Source organism: Ascaphus truei, chromosome 5 (genome assembly GCF_040206685.1).
Source record: "Ascaphus truei isolate aAscTru1 chromosome 5, aAscTru1.hap1, whole genome shotgun sequence".
NCBI lineage: Eukaryota > Metazoa > Chordata > Amphibia > Anura > Ascaphidae > Ascaphus > Ascaphus truei.
Genome location: NC_134487.1, coordinates 23,929,814 through 23,949,863, shown reverse-complemented (window position 1 = coordinate 23,949,863; position 20,050 = coordinate 23,929,814). Strand labels below are relative to the sequence as shown.

General features: G+C 47.2%; 1 protein-coding gene across 1 annotated transcript in view; it reads right to left on the bottom strand.

The window, feature by feature from the left end:
- The window catches only part of CDC123 (cell division cycle 123), a 100,831-nt gene that overhangs the window by 47,403 nt on the left and 33,378 nt on the right, over window positions 1-20,050 (bottom strand). The gene's annotated exons all lie outside the window — the stretch shown is intronic.

The following is a 20,050-nucleotide window of genomic DNA, read 5'->3' as shown; positions in this document are numbered from 1 at the left end:
TGAGACTGGGACATGGGGGGGGGGGGTGAGTGAGACTGGGACATGGGGGGGGGGTGAGTGAGACTGGGACATGGGGGGGGGGTGAGTGAGACTGGGACATGGGGGGGGTGAGTGAGACTGGGACATGGGGGGGGGGTGAGTGAGACTGGGACATGGGGGGGGGGTGAGTGAGACTGGGACATGGGGGGAGGGGTGAGTGAGACTGGGACATGGGGGGGGGGTGAGTGAGACTGGGACATGGGGGGGGGGTGAGTGAGACTGGGACATGGGGGGGGTGAGTGAGACTGGGACATGGGGGGGGGGGTGAGTGAGACTGGGACATGGGGGGGGGGGGGTGAGTGAGACTGGGACATGGGGGGGGGGGTGAGTGAGACTGGGACATGGGGGGGGGTGACTGGGACATGGGGGGGGGGTGACTGGGACATGGGGGGGGGGGTTAGTGAGACTGGGACATGGGGGGGGGGGGGGTGAGTGAGACTGGGACATGGGGGGGGTGAGTGAGACTGGGACATGGGGGGGGGGGTGAGTGAGACTGGGACATGGGGGGGGTGAGTGAGACTGGGACATGGGGGGGGGGGTGAGTGAGACTGGGACATGGGGGGGGGGTGAGTGAGACTGGGACATGGGGGGGGGGGTGAGTGAGACTGGGACATGGGGGGGGGGTGAGTGAGACTGGGACATGGGGGGGGGGTGAGTGAGACTGGGACATGGGGGGGGTGAGTGAGACTGGGACATGGGGGGGGGTGAGTGAGACTGGGACATGGGGGGGGGGGTGAGTGAGACTGGGACATGGGGGGGGGGGGTGAGTGAGACTGGGACATGGGGGGGGGGGGTGAGTGAGACTGGGACATGGGGGGGGGGGTGAGTGAGACTGGGACATGGGGGGGGGTGAGTGAGACTGGGACATGGGGGGGGGGTGAGTGAGACTGGGACATGGGGGGGGGGGGGTGAGTGAGACTGGGACATGGGGGGGGGGGGGGGTGAGTGAGACTGGGACATGGGGGGGGGGTGACTGGGACATGGGGGGGGGGTGACTGGGACATGGGGGGGGGTGAGTGAGACTGGGACATGGGGGGGGGGTGAGTGAGACTGGGACATGGGGGGGGTGAGTGAGACTGGGACATGGGGGTGGGGGGTGAGTGAGACTGGGACATGGGGGGGGTGAGTGAGACTGGGACATGGGGGGGGTGAGTGAGACTGGGACATGGGGGGGGTGAGTGAGACTGGGACATGGGGGGGGGGTGAGTGAGACTGGGACATGGGGGGGGGGTGAGTGAGACTGGGACATGGGGGGGGGGTGAGTGAGACTGGGACATGGGGGGGGGGGGGTGAGTGAGACTGGGACATGGGGGGGGGGTGAGTGAGACTGGGACATGGGGGGGGGGTGAGTGAGACTGGGACATGGGGGGGGTGAGTTAACTGGGACATGGGGGGGGGTGAGTGAGACTGGGACATGGGGGGGGGGTGAGTGAGACTGGGACATGGGGGGGGGGTGAGTGAGACTGGGACATGGGGGGGGGGGGTGAGTGAGACTGGGACATGGGGGGGGGGTGAGTGAGACTGGGACATGGGGGGAGGGGTGAGTGAGACTGGGACATGGGGGGGGGGGTGAGTGAGACTGGGACATGGGGGGGGGGGTGAGTGAGACTGGGACATGGGGGGGGGTGAGTGAGACTGGGACATGGGGGGGGGGGTGAGTGAGACTGGGACATGGGGGGGGGGGTGAGTGAGACTGGGACATGGGGGGGGGGTGAGTGAGACTGGGACATGGGGGGGGGGGTGACTGGGACATGGGGGGGGGGGTGACTGGGACATGGGGGGGGTGAGTGAGACTGGGACATGGGGGGGGGGGGGTGAGTGAGACTGGGACATGGGGGGGGTGAGTGAGACTGGGACATGGGGGGGGGGGTGAGTGAGACTGGGACATGGGGGGGGTGAGTGAGACTGGGACATGGGGGGGGGGTGAGTGAGACTGGGACATGGGGGGGGGTGAGTGAGACTGGGACATGGGGGGGGGGGGTGAGTGAGACTGGGACATGGGGGGGGGGGTGAGTGAGACTGGGACATGGGGGGGGGGGGGTGAGTGAGACTGGGACATGGGGGGGGGTGAGTGAGACTGGGACATGGGGGGGGGTGAGTGAGACTGGGACATGGGGGGGGGGTGAGTGAGACTGGGACATGGGGGGGGGGGGGGTGAGTGAGACTGGGACATGGGGGGGGGGGTGAGTGAGACTGGGACATGGGGGGGGGTGACTGGGACATGGGGGGGGGGTGACTGGGACATGGGGGGGGGGTGACTGGGACATGGGGGGGGGGTGAGTGAGACTGGGACATGGGGGGGGGGTGAGTGAGACTGGGACATGGGGGGGGGTGAGTGAGACTGGGACATGGGGGGGGGGGGGTGAGTGAGACTGGGACATGGGGGGGGGTGAGTGAGACTGGGACATGGGGGGGGTGAGTGAGACTGGGACATGGGGGGGGGTGAGTGAGACTGGGACATGGGGGGGGGGGTGAGTGAGACTGGGACATGGGGGGGGGGTGAGTGAGACTGGGACATGGGGGGGGGTGAGTGAGACTGGGACATGGGGGGGGGGGGTGAGTGAGACTGGGACATGGGGGGGGGGTGAGTGAGACTGGGACATGGGGGGGGGGGTGAGTGAGACTGGGACATGGGGGGGGTGAGTTAACTGGGACATGGGGGGGGGGTGAGTGAGACTGGGACATGGGGGGGGGGTGAGTGAGACTGGGACATGGGGGGGGGGTGAGTGAGACTGGGACATGGGGGGGGGGGGTGAGTGAGACTGGGACATGGGGGGGGGGGTGAGTGAGACTGGGACATGGGGGGGGGTGAGTGAGACTGGGACATGGGGGGGGGTGAGTGAGACTGGGACATGGGGGGGGGGTGAGTGAGACTGGGACATGGGGGGGGGAGTGAGACTGGGACATGGGGGAGTGGGAGAGTGAGACTGGGACATGGGGGAGTGAGACTGGGACATGGGGGAGTGAGTGTGAGACTGGGACATGGGGGAGTGAGTGTGAGACTGAGGCATGGGGAGGGTGTGAGTGACATGAGGGGGGTGAGAGTGTGAGATGGGGAGGGGGGTGAGAGTGAGTGTGACATGGGGAGGGGGGGTGAAAGAGCTACATGGGGATGGGGATGAGAGAGACATTGGTGGGAGGGAGGGAGACACTGGCAGGAGGGAGAGAGACACACAATGGCTGGAGGGAGAGTGTGAGAGAGACACCGGGTGGAGGGAGAAACAATAGCTGGTTGGAGAGTGCAAGAGAGACACTGGGGGGAGGGAGAGGCAATGGCTGGAAGGAGAGTGAGAGACAATGGAGGGAGGGGGACACTAGGGGGAGGGAGAAAGAAAGAGAGACACACAGGGGGAGGGAAAGAGAGTGGGGGGAGACACTGAGGGGAGGGATAGAGAGGGACTGGAGGGGGAGTGAGAAATACAGGGAGTTGGAGAGACTGGAAGAGGAGTGTGAGACTGGAAGAGGGGAGAGAGTGAGAGACAATGGGGGGAGGGAGAGAGTGAGAGACAATGGGGGGAGGGAGAAAGAGACACACACTGGGGGGAGGGAAAGAGAGTGGGGGGGGGAGGGGGAGACACTGAGGGGAGGAATAGAGAGGGACTGGAGGGGGAGTGAGAAATACAGGGAGAGACTGGAAGAGGTTAGAGAGGTCCTGAGGTGTTCTAATGTGGCGGGAAGAGAGAGATTAATAATACAGCAGAAATGGGAACGCTATTAGACAAATATTATAATATTTATTTTTAAGTTATGTAATTTGTGCTATAAATACTTTTTTTGTAGACGCGTGGCGGGGGCGTTACAAAGCTGGTTCGCCTTCAATGGCTGAACCAGCTCACGTGCGCTGACGTCATGTGATTTTGATTACATCAGGCAGGGGGGGCCCGAGAAATTTCATGGATGAAAAGGGGGGCTCGGCATAAAAAGTTTGCTCACCCCTGCTCTAGCCGCTTAGTTAATGTCCCTAAATGTTGTGTGGACAACTGTATTGTGGGATCTGTGTTAATGATTTGAGTGGAAGTGACATTGTCAATCTTCTTAGTCTAAAGGAAAGGCCCGGCAGAATAAAAGGATTATCAGCATCCGTATAACACAGCAAGTACATGTAACAGAACGGTCGCAGAGACAGATCTGATGCATGGTACATCGCTTCTGTCCTATTAGAACCATAAATCATTTTCTATAATCACTTCCAGAGACTCTGCAAAGCTCCTAGTTTGCAAACTAAAGGTTGTTCTTCTGTTGTCGTTCTTAAAGCAGCAATCCAGCTTTCCTTTCCTTTGCAGGTTTTAAGCAGGATGGAGTCTCCTCAGCAGAACCGCCTTAATTTCAGCTCCAGGGACCCCCTGCTTCCTGAGATACGTACTGGGCTATCAAAATGGCGGCTTAAATGTCCCACAGGCCAATAGGAAACCGTGATATCATCCCTGCCTGACCAGGACATTTAAACCTGCAGAGCTGCTACTGGCTCCCGCTACGGAGGAAAGTAACTCAGGGAGCAGGGGGTGCCGGGAGCTGAAATGAATGGAGACCCCCTGCTTCCCCCCTAGCATCCGTTTCAAAATCTTACATGGATTCTCCCCTGCCATGTTTTTCTACCCCAAGCAGCAGGCAGTTTTTGTTAGATTGACTCAAGGAGAAGGGTTCATCTGGCTACAGAACATTCTTATTCCTAATTTCTTTCTGTGTTTAGAAATGCCCCATTTTATAGACATTTCCATCACATTGGCCATTTTTTAATACCATGCATTTGGCATTCTTTTAAAAAAAAAAAAAAAAAAAAAAAAAAAATCTTTGAAATATGAATTGCGGGTATTACAGTATTACAAAAAAATCTACCAGCACAATGCTTTTGGAGTAACCATTTCCCCCAAATAGATTGTGCTCAGACTTATTGAAATAAGTGTTTCATATTAAAACATAAATGTGTAAAAAAAAAAAAAAAAAAAATTAAAACACACACCATCAACATCTTCTATATTACAGCTCAACCCCGTTACAACGCGAATCCGCTTATAACGCGATGCAAGCGTGGCTCCCACTTTTCGTATTTATGAATACTTTACAACACGATTATTGGTGTCTTAAATAATTTATTGTACAATGCATAGAATTGTACATTATTTCTAACGCGATCCGCCTAAAACGCGTTGTGATTCTTTGGACCCCAAGCACAGCGTTATAAGGGGGTTGAGCTGTATTTACAGATGTGTGTATAGCTGGTTTCACCATGAATACACAGATAGTAATGCTTAATATGGGTGAACACCGCTTATTTTCTTATGAACAGGATTGAAAATGTTGTTTAATAAATAATGTACTAGTCTGTGTGTTTATTTCATGTGAACACAGGTATATTTAACAGAAATGTAATCACCGCTGAGTCGTTTCTACGCCACTCCTCAGAATTTCTTCCATTCCTATTTATCGGTAAGAAAGGGTATCCCGTGGGGGAAAGTGCAAACAGCGCACAGCTTGTTGAACCAAACAATAAAAGCAACGGTGGCTGGATCAAAAAAATTGGTAAAAAGATTTATTTTTATTGGGTCACGTCGCCAAACACTCACAAAGCCTTGTGAGAGGAACCTCCGACGCGTTTCGGGCTGGCCTGCCCTGCACAGGATACCCTTTCTTGATGGACAAACGGAACAGCAGCGCGCTGACTACAGGATACATTGCTGCCAAGTGTGAGTACTTTAAACCTCAAGCAGTGTATATGTTTTTAGTACTCTCAAGCGTAACCAGTCTAGCACCAGGGGAGTGATTTGGACATTAGGCGTTTTGGTGGTGGGGGACGGTTGTTCATTTTAATTGGTCAGCCTGGTCATCCCACTATATTTGCCTTTTTTTGTCGTGCCTCCCCCTAATAGGAGCATTAAATGTGACAGGACACACTGGAAAGCATTTCATCTGGAAGACACCTGTATTCATTGTTACATAGTTACATAGTAGATGAGGTTGAAAAAAGACGTACGTCCATCAAGTTCAACCTATGCTAAATTTAGACAACTGATACTTTATTCTAGATCTATACTTACTTATTGATCCAGAGGAAGGCAAAGAAAAACCCCCATTAAGGGGAAAAATTAATTCCTTCCTGACTCCAAGAATTGGCAATCGGATTAATCCCTGGATCAACATCCTTCCCATGTATACTTATTTGGTATATCCCTGTATACCTTTCCCATCTAAAAAGATGTCCAACCTTTTTTTGAACAAATCTATTGTATCTGCCATCACAATCTCCATGGGTAATGAATTCCACATTTTAACTGCCCTTACTGTAAAGAACCCTTTCCTTTGTTGCTGGTGAAATTTCCTTTCCTCCAACCTTAAGGGATGGCCCCGAGTCCTTTGTACTGCCCGTGGGATGAATAGTTCTGTTGAAAGCTCCTTGTATTGTCCTTGAATATATTTGTACAGGCATACCCCGCTTTAAGTACACTCACTTTAAGTACACTCGCGAGTAAGTACATATCGCCCAATAGGCAAACGGCAGCTCACGCATGCGCCTGTCATCACATCCTGAACAGCAATACCGGCTCCCTACCTGTACCGAAGCTGTGCGCAAGCGGGGAGACTATAGAGCCTGTTACACATGCGTTATTTACATCAGTTTTGCACGTATATATAACGATTGCAGTACAGTACATGCATCGATAAGTGGGAAAAGGTAGTGCTTCACTTTAAGTACATTTTCGCTTTACATACATGCTCCGGTCCCATTGCGTACGTTAATGCGGGGTATGCCTGTATATAGTTATCATATCGTGATTATTTGAAAATATTACATTCATTTTGTTTCAATCTTATGCCCACTTTTAGGAGCACAGATACATAGGTTTTTTCTATTTATCTGTAATTAGGAGAAAAGTGGATTATTTTCCTCCCAGCACAGAAAGCTAAGATGCATCATGAACAAACTGGAGACAATTTAGACTCGTTGGTTAATATGCACAAATTCCAGTAAATGCGGTGCAGGCACAGAGAGTCACCCAGACGATAATACACTGTATTGTGGGGTGGAACCGAATGGTTTTTCACTGACAAATGGCTGCTCTGTAAAGTCTTCAAACCCTGTTCCGTGGACAATGAGTGCTTGAGATGAAAGAAGCAAGAACAAAAGACACCGCCAACTCCAATCAATATGCAACAGCACAGTGTAGACAAATCCAAGAGCCTAACTCTGCAACACAGCACAGAACACAGCATTTCCGAGGTAACAGAGCATGCTTGGGCATTGCAGGACGCTCTGGCAGTAGGAGCTTAAAGCTGCAGCCCTGTTGATGTTAAAAAAAAAATGTATTTGATGCAGGGGGTCTCTGGAGCTGAACCACGTTAATTTGAACTCCAGGGACCCCTGCTTCCTGAGATACTTAGCTCAGAAGGGATGGGGTGCCGGTAGAAACTCAGACGGGGCTAACGATATGGCGGCTTCAAATAGCCAGCATCCTGCAGGCCAACAGTTAGCCGTGACTTCATCCCTTGCGGATTCCTATTAGCGTACGCGACGTGGGAGCTTTAAACTTGCAGGAGATACAGGCACCCCCTTCGGAGGAAAGGATCTCTGAAAGCAGAGCTGTGCCTTCAAAGTATATAACAAATAACTTTAAATATTGAAACGGAAAAAAAAATGCAATTAAAAAAAATAACGCGACAAAAGATGAATACGCAACTTGACCATCTCCGCTCAAATGGCGACTGATGAGCAAAGATCAATTGATTTTTTTTTTTCCAACTCACCGCTACGAGACTTACGGATCCTGCTGAACATATAACAGCCATTCCAAAAAGACCAGAGGGCTTTTTTGAGATTAGGAAAGGTCTAGGATCGGCTTGGAGAAGGTACTAACAAGCCTGAAAACAAAACAATCTATTATTGGCTTTCAAGAAGATCTGGCATGAAAAGTTGAGGCCGTGTAAAAACATTAATATTCTACAGGACCTGCCTGATTGCTCCGAGGGAGAAAATCTCTGAATAAAAAAAATATATATATATTCCTGAAACAACTGCTGCACTCGAACACGATCTCTTGATGCTCTTCAGTCAACTCATTCCTCAACTCTCCCCAGAAGGATCCCCCTTGGAGAAGGCTCATTGTGCTCGGTGACCACAAACGCGGCAAGGAAAGTCCTAGAGATGTGATCTCCACCCCTTCAACACGTCAAAACAAAGGAGGCCTTTAAAAAGCTGCCCACAAGAACACCAGCAAAACATAGCGCTTTTGTTCCACATTTGGTGGCCTTTTCTATATCCGCCAAAGCACCCCGCTGACTACAATGAAGAATTTCTGATCAGCTGCTACGGCGGATAAATATCTATATCCTACATCCAAAATATCTGAAGCAAAAATGCTGCAATGATTTCAGAGTTGTCACGGTCAGGATTGCGTTATTAATCCTTTATGAGACACATTTTTTTTTTTAGAAAGACATTTGAGTCCCAGATTGGGTGTAAAGGATAAATATTTTGAGGATGACTAAACTCTAGATAAATTTACTCTGAACCTAATAAAACACAGCTCTTTACTATCATAGCACCTCTAATTCATCATCCCATGTGCCATATACACCTTCTGTCCACCAACACTGGCAATTTCAGACAGGAAGTACCATACACATACAGTGTATCCACCCATCAATTTATTTGACAATGGTTTATACAAGGTCCTCTAAATTGAATTAACCAAGTGTGTGTGTGTGTGTGTGTGTGTGTGTGTGTGTGTGTGTGTGTGTGTGTGTGTGTGTGTGTGTGTGTGTGTGTGTGTGTGTGTGTGTGTGTGTGTGTGTGTGTGTGTGTGTGTGTATATGTATGTCTATATATCTATATATCTATATATATATATATATATATATATGCAAATGTAAATACAACTGTATGCTCATCTGCATGTCTTAGGCAGGTCTGCAACCCCGCCTTTCCCCATTATCACCCAGCACACAGCACGTCCACTGCAGCAAGGGATTCTGGGAAATGACATGCAAATGAGCACACAGTGCCACTTTTTGCTTCAAAAACCATATATACAGTGTTCGACAAACTTATACATTTGCACGCCCCGGGCGAGTGGATTTAACATTGAGGCGAGCTATACACACACATACACATACACATATACATATACACACACACACACATATACATATACACACACACACACAGTATAACAAAATACCAGTTACTATAAATGTTTACACCCAACATCTATCCAGACAAACTTGTTTAGTATCGCTTGTAAAGATTTCTGCCCACAGTAATTGGGGATGTATTGCCCCCACGTGGTGACAGTGTGGAATTGCAATCAATTGGGTATCTTAAAAGAATTGTGGCTATGGCAACTGTAGTAATAGCAATTCAGTGTGTTTTTCAGCTTCACTGTGCACTTTACAATGTTAATTAGACATTCAGGTATAGATATAGTTATGCAGTTATCTAAAGGATGCTAATCTGGGCATTAAATATTCTTTTATTCAGGGAATGTAAATACATATAGTACTGACAGGGGTTATTTTGTGCATAGATGTGTATTCAAGCTTAGTGGTAGCAATAACACTGTGTGTATAAAATATATATATATATCTCCCTCCAAAATATAGCAACAGAAACTGATTGTGATTAACTACAGGTTAGAGCCGGGGTGGGGTAACCCCAGTCCTCAAGGGCCATCAACGGATCAGGTTTTCAGAACACCCCTGCTTCCACACAGGTGGCTCAAACAAAGCCACCGGACGCTTGGCCGTGAACAAAACAGCGCCGGAGTTCCGCTGTTAGAACATGTCGCTGCGATGTCAGCCGCGTCCGAGCATGTTGAAATGTCCTGCGCGTAACCGTTACACTGCTTGGCTTGTCGCAGCTTTTTTTAGCTAGAGGTATGTGAAAATAAATCCATGTGAAATCAAACATCACACGACTTAGTTTGAAGAAAACTGAGAACTTTCACACGTGTCCTGTGTTCAGGAAAAGTCGCCTGGAATTCTGCCGGTATCACAAGATATACATGTGCAACGTGCCACCCAATAACTAAACGCCTCTGCAAAGTACAACCATGTAGAAGCGGATTGGAGGCACCCAGAGACTTTCTAGGCAAATTTGAATCCTGACTGCGATGGCAGAATTTGACAGATTTTGGACATTTTTATGGTCCACAAATGTCTAATTTTTAACTATATTCAATAATGTGTCACACACCAACCTCTAATTGCAGCAATTTTACATTTTGTTGTGATCAGGCAGTTACACAGTTACATAGTAGATGAGGTTGAAAAAAGACGCCCATCAAGTTCAACCTATGCTAAATTTAGATGTCAGATACTTAATCCTATATTTGTATTGACAGTCCTTAGAAATGAAAAAGTTTTAAAGCTGCAATACTATTTCCCCCTTTTTTTTTCTTCTTCTTTGTAATGTAACGCGTGTGACAATGTATAATCTTACATTCTTGCCCAAGCTGGCAATTGTTGCTCCGGTTATAAATCTGTAAAAATCCTGACTGTGTGCCTAACATAATGGCTGCCTTTCACTTTCAATCAATCCTTCAGTCAGTCAGTGTAGCTCAGCAGCTACAATGTATCCTTATATTACATACGTAACATGATCTATTGTTACAGTTTACCGCTTAAACTGCTGGGAACATCGGCAACAAATTATCACAACAGGAAAGTGTTGCAAAAATCTTGCATTGCTGGGGAGGTGGGCTAAACCGGCTATAGAAATCAAAGGATACTTTAAAAGTCATTAAAAATGGCATTAAGAGTTGAATAATAAAAAAATGCAGTAAGTATCATCTAATATTACAGAACTGACTTTAAAAGAAACGTAAGATTTCACGTTTTGCTGCTTTAAAGTGCACTAAAATATCCACTTGCATAACTATTTATCCACTTAGTGCTGTAAGTATAATATATATTGCCCCACACAGGAAAACAATAGGACCTTACAAAGCAAGACATATAAAACCTGCTTCCTAAGATAATGATGAGGAAATGCATCTTGTAGAAAGACTGATGCAGTAGTTGATTGTGCATTGCAGAACTAAACACATCGTACTAAATGGGCTCAAGTTCATTTATTACCTCTTTTCTGCAATTCTTAGGTGCATTTACAGCCCTTCGTCAATCCTACTTATGGACAGTTGACAGAAAAGAACAAAAAACGTGTCCCCTGCAAATTAAGCTAATAAAGTGCTGACTTTTTCCTTAGGAATAGTTCAAAAGAAAACCCATGAACAAGCCAACTATTAAAATCCAGTGTTCACTAAGAACCTCCCTTTTATTTGAGGGGGGGGGGGGGGGCATTATTAGTTAGCCCCTTCGCTGATTAAAGGGTATTTTACCATGCACTGCATACATTGCCTGTACTACATTTGAACATGTTTGTACTGTTGGGAAGCTCCTTTCCTGCTCCCTCGCCACTGATTGAAAGATGCATTGTTTCATCAAAAGGTGCAGATTATTTTGGTTAATATACAAAAATGAGCTGCGATTTCATCCCGATCACATATAGCACTGTCCTTTTCTCTGGTGGCTCTCTGTTTTCCGAGGCTGTAAGAAGTGATCACCATTGTGATTTCGAATTTGGCCCTGACCTCTGTAATGCTTGAACTGCTGCAATATTCAATGGGCTCTTACCAAGCCCAAGGGGGGAAGCAGTATGTATTGTAAACTCCGGCTCACCCCCTCAGACACCCCACCCGCTTTCTCCTATGGTGGGCTCTCCCTTAGCCACACCCCCAGACCAGGGAATAGACAGGGCAAAAAAGTTGGCATACTACTTTCCCCAAGCTGCACATTTCACGTCATACCCCCATTGCAGCTGCATTGAATCTCAACCATCCCAGTGTACATCTGTGTTGCCCCAAATTCAGACAGCCTGATGGGGCTTCCCAAGAGCTGCTCCCCTCTGCACAGGACCAGCGTGCTAAGGGTTAACATTTGTTTGTACTTTGTGGAACGTCAACCCCACCCACTGGAATGTTAATGAGCCAAGAGGACACAAAGAACTTTGTGTTCACAGCTGCATTGAATCTCAACCACCCCAGTGTACATCTGCGTTGCCCCAAAGGCGGACAGCCTTTGGCGCAGCCAAAGGGTGCGAGACGTTTTCTGATGTTTGGTGATGTCAAAGTGATGATAAAGCTGCTCTATTTCAATCTGAAACTCACCAGCCCTTAATCCCCTGTACCCAATTTTCCAACTCTATCTGTCCATGAAATGTCTATGAATTGACTGTATATCCTCTGTTCTTTTAATGTAACCATGTATTGTTATAACTCTGTGCCCAGGACATACTTGAAAACGAGAGGTAACTCTCAGTGTATTACTACCTGGTAAAACATTTTTATAAATAAATAAAATAGATACATTTCCCTAACTCACATGCTACGAAGTCCACGCTGTCCTGTCTCTTCTACCCTCCCCCCCCCCCCCCTTTTCTCTCAGTGTTGCTGTTTTCTATTGCCCTCCTGGATCAACCTCTCAATTTCTTGACAACTTTGCTGCATGGCATCCTCACTTCTGCAATTCGACTGTCCTCCTGGGAGACTTTAACATACCTATCGACAGTCCACTTCAGCCACCCATTTTCTCTCCTTAGCCTATTCCTATGGGTTCTCCCAGTGGACCACCTCTCCAACTCACTGCAATGAGCACTCCCTTGTTCTGGTCTTCACTCGCTTCTCTAACACAACCTTCCCTCTCTCTGATCATCACCTCGCAACCTTTAGCCTTTTTCTACCCTCCACACCCTACACCACACCTCCTTCCAAATGCACTTACAGAAACCTACATACTCTAGATCCCCTCCAATTTTAAACATCTTTACAACCTCTCCTCTCTCCCATCTCTACCCTGTCCTGCCCAGACCTAGCAACCTGTCTATACAACAGTACACTTTCATCAGCCTTAGACAAGCCCTGACAATTTAAACCACAAACTTTACCAGCTGCCTCCAAAAGTACTCACGCACTGCTGAACGTTTCTGGAAGAAATCACGCTCTAAAGCAGATTTTCTCCACTAAAAATTCATACTCTCCCACATAAACATAAAAAAAACCACAACATAAACAAAACAGAGAAGCATACAGCGCACCGGGGTTAATAAAGAAATACGCAGCACCATGCGTGTTTAAAGGTATAGTGTACAAATATAAACTATACTGTATAGCCAATTGATGAATATTAAAAATGACCAATGATGTAAATGAGGCTCAGTTGAGACAACAAACTAGATGTAGAAAATACAACACAATATTAATACATAAAATAATACACACTAACAATAAATGTGTAAGGGTGATTGCTGCCACTACTCGCACAACCACTACAATAATACAAATGGATAATGGTTAAAAAAAACTACAGTGAGTACAAAAACAACTAACTGCTGTGATCTGCGCTGGTGTAACTGTCTGGACTGCACCGATCAACAGCTGATCTCCCGTCCGGTTCAGCAATCTGGCACCAGATAATGGGTAGGCGTGCAGAACAGCCTCACGTGACTTCTACGCGTTTTGCAACTGCGTGCTTCATCAGGGGGATAGTACGCAAGACTGTTCTTGGCTGTCTGATCTTCTCACTCTACACCTCTTCTCTTGGTGAACAAACACAATCTTTTGGTTCTCAGCATCATCTCTATGCCGATGATACCCTAATTTACATCTCCTCCCCAGACCTCTCCCATCCTGTATCAGAACTCGCTCTCCGCAATCTCCTCTTTCCCCCTTCCACCGCCACACCTACAAACTCTTCCTCACTGTCAATAATACCATAATCTCGTCAGTACCACAAGCCTGTTGCCATGGGGTCATCTTTGACTCTGATCTCTCCTTCATTCCTCATATTCACTCCCACACCAAATCCTGCTGTCTCCCCCGCAGAAATAGTGAGGATACACCCTTTTCTCTCTCATGATACAACTAAAATCCTAATTCACTCATCTTGTCCCGCCTGGACTACTGCAACCTTCTCCTAGCTGACATTCCACTTTTCCGCCTCTCCCAACTCCAATACACCCAAAACGTTGCTGCCAAAGTCTTCTACCTCACTCATTGCTCCACTTCTGCTGCGCCACTATCAAAATTCCTACACTTGCTTTCCATATCCCTTAGAATCAATTTTAAAACCCTTGTCCAAACATACAAATCTCTCAACAACGATGCACCCGCCCCTTACATCTCAGCCCTCATCCCCGTATATATATCCCCAAACACCCCCTACGTGCTGCCCATGACATCCGCCTTTTCCTCTTGCCTGATTACCTCCTCTCACTCCCACCTACAAGACTTCTCCCGTGCTCTTTTGAATTTCCTACCACGTACCATCGGACTGTGCCCCAGCATTCAGACATTTAAAAACTCCCTGAAAACTCACCTTTTCAATGAATCCCATCTGGCATACCCCTAACACCCACCACCTTCTAGCCCTATTGGAACCTGCTGTGCAGCTGGAACAACTCCACACTAACACCCCCTAACATCCCCAACCCAAACCTCTATGGGATCAGCTGTGCGGCCGGCAGGGCTATACTCCCCCCAACAATGTGCAGCCACTTCACCTCAACATTGCCCCTTAGTCCCTCCAGTTTGTAAGCTCTCATCAGCAGGGCCCTCATTACCTTCTATATCTGCTTGGGCTTCTTTGTCCTAATGTACGTAACATACATCACTCTGTACCCCATTGTGCCATGCTGCGGAATATGTTGACTTTTCACAAGTAAACAACAATGATAATAATAACATTAAAACTCCTTGGAGTGAATTTGAAAAAGTGCAATACGGAGGAATGAACTGCTCTGGCCATAGGATCACTCATTCTGCACTTGCAGTAAACAGCTCCAATGTTATTCTCATGATGCTATTCCTAATTAAACATCTCTTACATAAAGGAACGGTCATTAAAGTAGGAGATACAGATGTAGCCGCCTTTATTGTTCTCTTTTGGAGGGATACGTGCATGTTGTGATATTCTGCCCCGACATGGCCACAGAATCCCTTGGTAGCACGGTGACATTGCGTGTCATCACGGGATACGTTGGGTTTTGTAGGGGGAGCAACAAAGCCTGCTACAGTCCATCTATCTCATGTACTCTTTCATTTAATGGCAACTTCAATACACTGTGTGTCGCCAAGAGGCACCGAACCACCAAAGGTGTTGGAAGGTAGTTCTATTATTAAGAGCACATCATAGGTGTTCCATTTGCCAACAAAAGGTTAAAGTATGTGGACAACCACTTTGCTGATTGGAGTCACGCTAGATTGGAGTCAATTAGTGACTTCTGCAGAAGGACAGAAAAGCACTGATGTACAGTTTAATTCTTAAACCTGCACAATGTGCCGCATGTGTCAGTCAGCGATAATGGACTTATATTGGCCACATAAGCTCTAGCAAGCAGTAGTGAGAGATTTATTCAGAACTGCTTAAGAGTTTAATGAACTGTGCTTAGAAGCAAGAAATAAGCTACAGTTCATGGTCTAATTATACCTATCAGGCAGTAATTGGCACTAAATGAAAGCCCTATTGGTCCGGTCTCGCTCTTCCTGTGCTGAAAGGGTGGTCAGTGGTGTGTTGCTAGAACTAGAGCATTGCAGAATATTGCTGGTATTCCACCTACCAGTTCTTACAAAAGCATGTTTATTATGTTGCTTATTTCTAGAAGACATAGGGCAGCGAGTTTAAAGTGAGCAAGATACACAAACAGATTGGAGTGCATCTTGATACCATGAGGAGAAAGAACCACCACGATAGCTTAGATCTCCAGCGTTTGTGATATAAGTGAATGTAAAAGTTTTTATTGAGAATGTATAAAAAAAAATATATAAATATTCACAAGTACCTACAAAAATGAAGGAAAGGAGGAGCACACAGGAGACTTGATCTGAGTTTTGAAAAACTTCAATAAGGTGTTCACAGCATCAGAGCTTTAGTACAGATAACGTTTCAGGACTAATGTGTCCCTTCCTCAGACCCAACGCAAATCAAGTCTCCTGTGTGCTCCTCCTTTCCTTCATTTTTGTGCCATTATCAGGTCCAGCCTTGAGACGCCGGGACCATTGGGAGGTAAGCACCAGAAGCAGAATTATATGTCTTTATTAACAGTGGTGTGCCATTTATTTCTATGATTGCTCTTATACCACAAGTACCCACAGACATATGACAAATATAGTCCATTATAACCACATCTGCTATCAATACAGCACTCCAAGAATAAAACCCATATTTATTACGCAGCGCTAATCCAGGAGACACTTTGCAGTTCGTTAAAATGAATAAGCCATTAGCTGGAATAGCACTGCTTCGTAAATATGTGTGTAGATTCATAGGTACTCATATGTACCAACTCTTTGAGCACCTTGAGCCCCATACAGTACACTTTAATACCAGCGTTGGAGTGGTGGGCGGTCCTGTACTGCCGACGCTCCGATACAAGCAGAGTGTTGTACGGCTAATAAGGCCGCGCTTATAGTGCCAGCGACGTGATGTCGCCCCAAAAACAAATGCATTGCCGCTGCGTGCGCTTATAGAATGCGCGACGGCGCCAATGCGACGCCTCATGTAACAGCCCTTGAACCAATCAAATGTCAGGAAACCCGCAACGACAATCTCTGGCGAAATATAACTTTCGCCTGTAGCGACGGCGACGTCACCCGTCGTGTCGTCGTCGGCGGCACTATAGGCGCGGAGGAGAGACAAGCACTGCATCCTCACCAACAACAACAAATAACAAGTGCCTGGTTGTCAAGGAGTGCAACTAGCCAGTGGGTTCAGTTGGAGACGGTCAATTAGGAGACAGAGGGAAGAGAATAGACAGGAGAGAGTCGACAGAAGAGTTGATGAGGCAATAGGAAGATACATAGGGAGAATGAAGTGGGAATAAGTGAAGGAAAGGGATATTAAGTATAGGCTGCAGTAGAATAGAAGGGAAAAAAGGGGCAGCACAGAACAGGCAGTAAGGTTCTATAGAGAAGCAATGGCTGAAATCTACACTGAGATCTAGATTTAGTCACTAAACCTTTCACCACATTCACTGGACCGAGGCCAGGAGAGGGGCAGCCCGAGGACTGCACCATATTTCTGTTTTGTTTTGTTTTTCTCTCCAGAATTGGTTTGCAGTGGCATCTAGGTAGCTAAGCGGGGGTGCAGACAAGTTCAACATCTCTTTCATAATGTACAAAAGAAAGGTGTGCCCAGCAGTGGCCATGCTAATAACCCAAAACCAAGAGCACACAGATCCAAAAACCTGAGAAATACAATGTACTGTTTGCTCACTGTTTCACATGTGCAATAGATTGGACGGCCTGTGTCCATTACCTCAATTTAATGTGTAAACTTGAAGATATAGTGAAACTTCTGAATTAAGAAGATCCCCAAATCTTTTCTCTATACACACAGCACAGTTAGTTAAATACAAAATAGCTTTCAGTGGGTTTTTGCTTTAACGGTTACACACATTATCTAGTCACACATTGAGATTGATATTCCAGTGACCACTAGTTTTCTTTTATGGATTAATACACGGCCTACTTCTATTTAAATAAACCATGTCCGGTTTCAGGATTGCTTAAATCCTCTAAAATAATCATTTACAAGTTGGTTTTTCATCCAGGGTCAGCACTTTCTTCCATACGCAGGCTGCATTAAACATGTTTCAGTTGCTCCTGACTTTGAAGATAAAATCGATGATGTAGTTAATAAAAACCGGCTCAGCAGGCATATAATTTGCTGCGATATTATTTATGGTTACAGTAAATAATTTCATGAGGTGAAAAATCAGCAAAATAAGACACAGTGTGCCGTTCATATTGAAGAAAAACGTGAGTGCTATATATTGGTATATACAATATATACAATATATACAATATGCTGCGTGTGTTGTCGGACATTTTAACGCTTTGCTTGACAAAGGTGCTACAATTCCTCCGGAACTTCGCGATGACGTCACCGCGCATTTGGAGCGATGACAAGCATACGCCACAACACTTTTTTTTGGGCTTGTTTCCGTGGTTTTGCTCGCTTTTTATGGCGTTTATCCTCAATTGGACATCAGATCAGAATCTTCAGCACAGTTTGCTCACCTCAGATATTTCAGTCATTAGAGAGGTGTGTGTGTGTGTGTGTGTGTGTGTGTGTGTGTGTGTGTGTGTGTGTGTGTGTGTGTGTGTGTGTGTGTGTGTGTGTGTGTGTGTGTGTGTGTGTGTGTGTGTGTCATCGATTGTAAGCTCCGTGGAGCAAGCACCTACTGACCTGGTGTTATCCATAAACTGATGTCCAGGCGTTTGTTACACTTGTTGGGTCTTTCAACCTCATTCTACTGCGCACATGTTGGTGCATTTGAAATAAATGATATCGTAGTAATGATACACTATGTACAGTACCTGTACTGTATATTGATTTGTACCGTGGGGTAATTGTAATTGCCAATCAGCTATCTGGACGCCAGGAACAAAACTGATCTCCTTATAGAGCAGGAGTGGCCATCTCCAGTCCCCAAGGGCCACCAACCGGTCAGGTTTTAAAGCTATCCCTGCTTCAGCACAGGTGGCTCAATCAGTGGCTCAGTCAAAGACTGAGCAATTTGTGCTAATCAGGGATATCCTTAAAACCTGACCTGTTGGCGGCCCTTGAGGACTGGAGTCGGCCACGCCCTGTTATAGAGCCACATGGGAAGTTGGGAGTTCCTGTTCTCCTCCAGCGCACTCAGGGAATCCAGTTTTTAGTGTTTACTTTTTGCTTTCGCTGCTCGATTTCTACATTTTAAATCAGTTTTACCAAGAAGTCACAGACGACTGATTGATTGATTGATTGGTAATGTTGTGCCGCTGTTTTTCAGTTGCAACAAAAAACTGGTACCCCCCAAGTATAATTCTATGCTACTAAAGAGGGCAGGACACATAACTGTGTAGGTGCCTGCAAGGGCGTATGTGTTAATGGAAGTCTCGGTGGGGGGGTGTGGGGGGGGGAAGGAGAGGGGGGCGACATGCAATGAATGCCCTTACAGCACAGAAGATATAATACTACTTGAGATACTTTCTTTCGTTGAATTTACCTTTCGTTCCCTCAAAACTGTGGAATTTGGAGAGATTTCAGCACTTTGTACCCGCTTTATGTCTGGTGCTGTTCTGTGCTGCTCTGTGTCGTGTTTTCTGCTCCCCTCGCTCCTTGAATTTAGCACCCGCTCCCCTTCAGCACAGGTGGCTCCATCAGTCCCTGCTTCAGCACAGGTGGCTCAATCAGTCCCAGCTTCAGCACAGGTGGCTTAATCAGTCCCAACTTCAGCACAGGTTGCTCAGAAGCTCAGCCTTCGACCTGTGCTGAAGCAGGGATATCCTGAAACCCTGACCTGTTGGGGGGGGGGGAGGCTTGAGGACTGGAGTCGAGCCCCCCTGATCTAAATCCCCTGTACTGTCTACATCAGCGGTCACAAAACCGGCAGTGCCGGAGAATCAGTGCCACTCTGGTGCTGCCGGAACTCCAGCACTGTAAAGGTTCAAAAATATATATGTAAAATACCAATACGTGTCGGACCCGCATCACTCATATGCAACCTGCTAGACATGTCACTGCTATTAGTTCACCTTGGTCCTACGTGGGACTGCCCCTTTAGGCTGACAATCAGCGAGAGCCCCACAGTTGGCTGCACATGCAGCAGAAGTATCCTGAATGAGTGAATGGTTTTAATACATCACCTACAGCAATAACAGGTTGGGGCAGAAGCCCCATGTAACGTTCATTTATAAGCTTGTGTTCAGAATATGGGCAACTAGAAGTGAAAAGAAAGCAGGTTCGGTGAACATGTGAGACCCATTTGTCTACACACTTTTTAAAGAAGCAATCCAAGTCTTTTTAGCGATTTTTTTTAAACATAGCGTTGAAGCCGGGGGTCTCTGGAGCGGGACCCCATCCATACATATCTCCTTAGGGGGTCCCGGTAGCCGCCCTGCTCGGCCAGCAGGGATCACGTCATGGTGGCGTTTCATAGCGCCCTGCGGCCAATAGGAAGCCGTGACGTCATCAGGTCCGG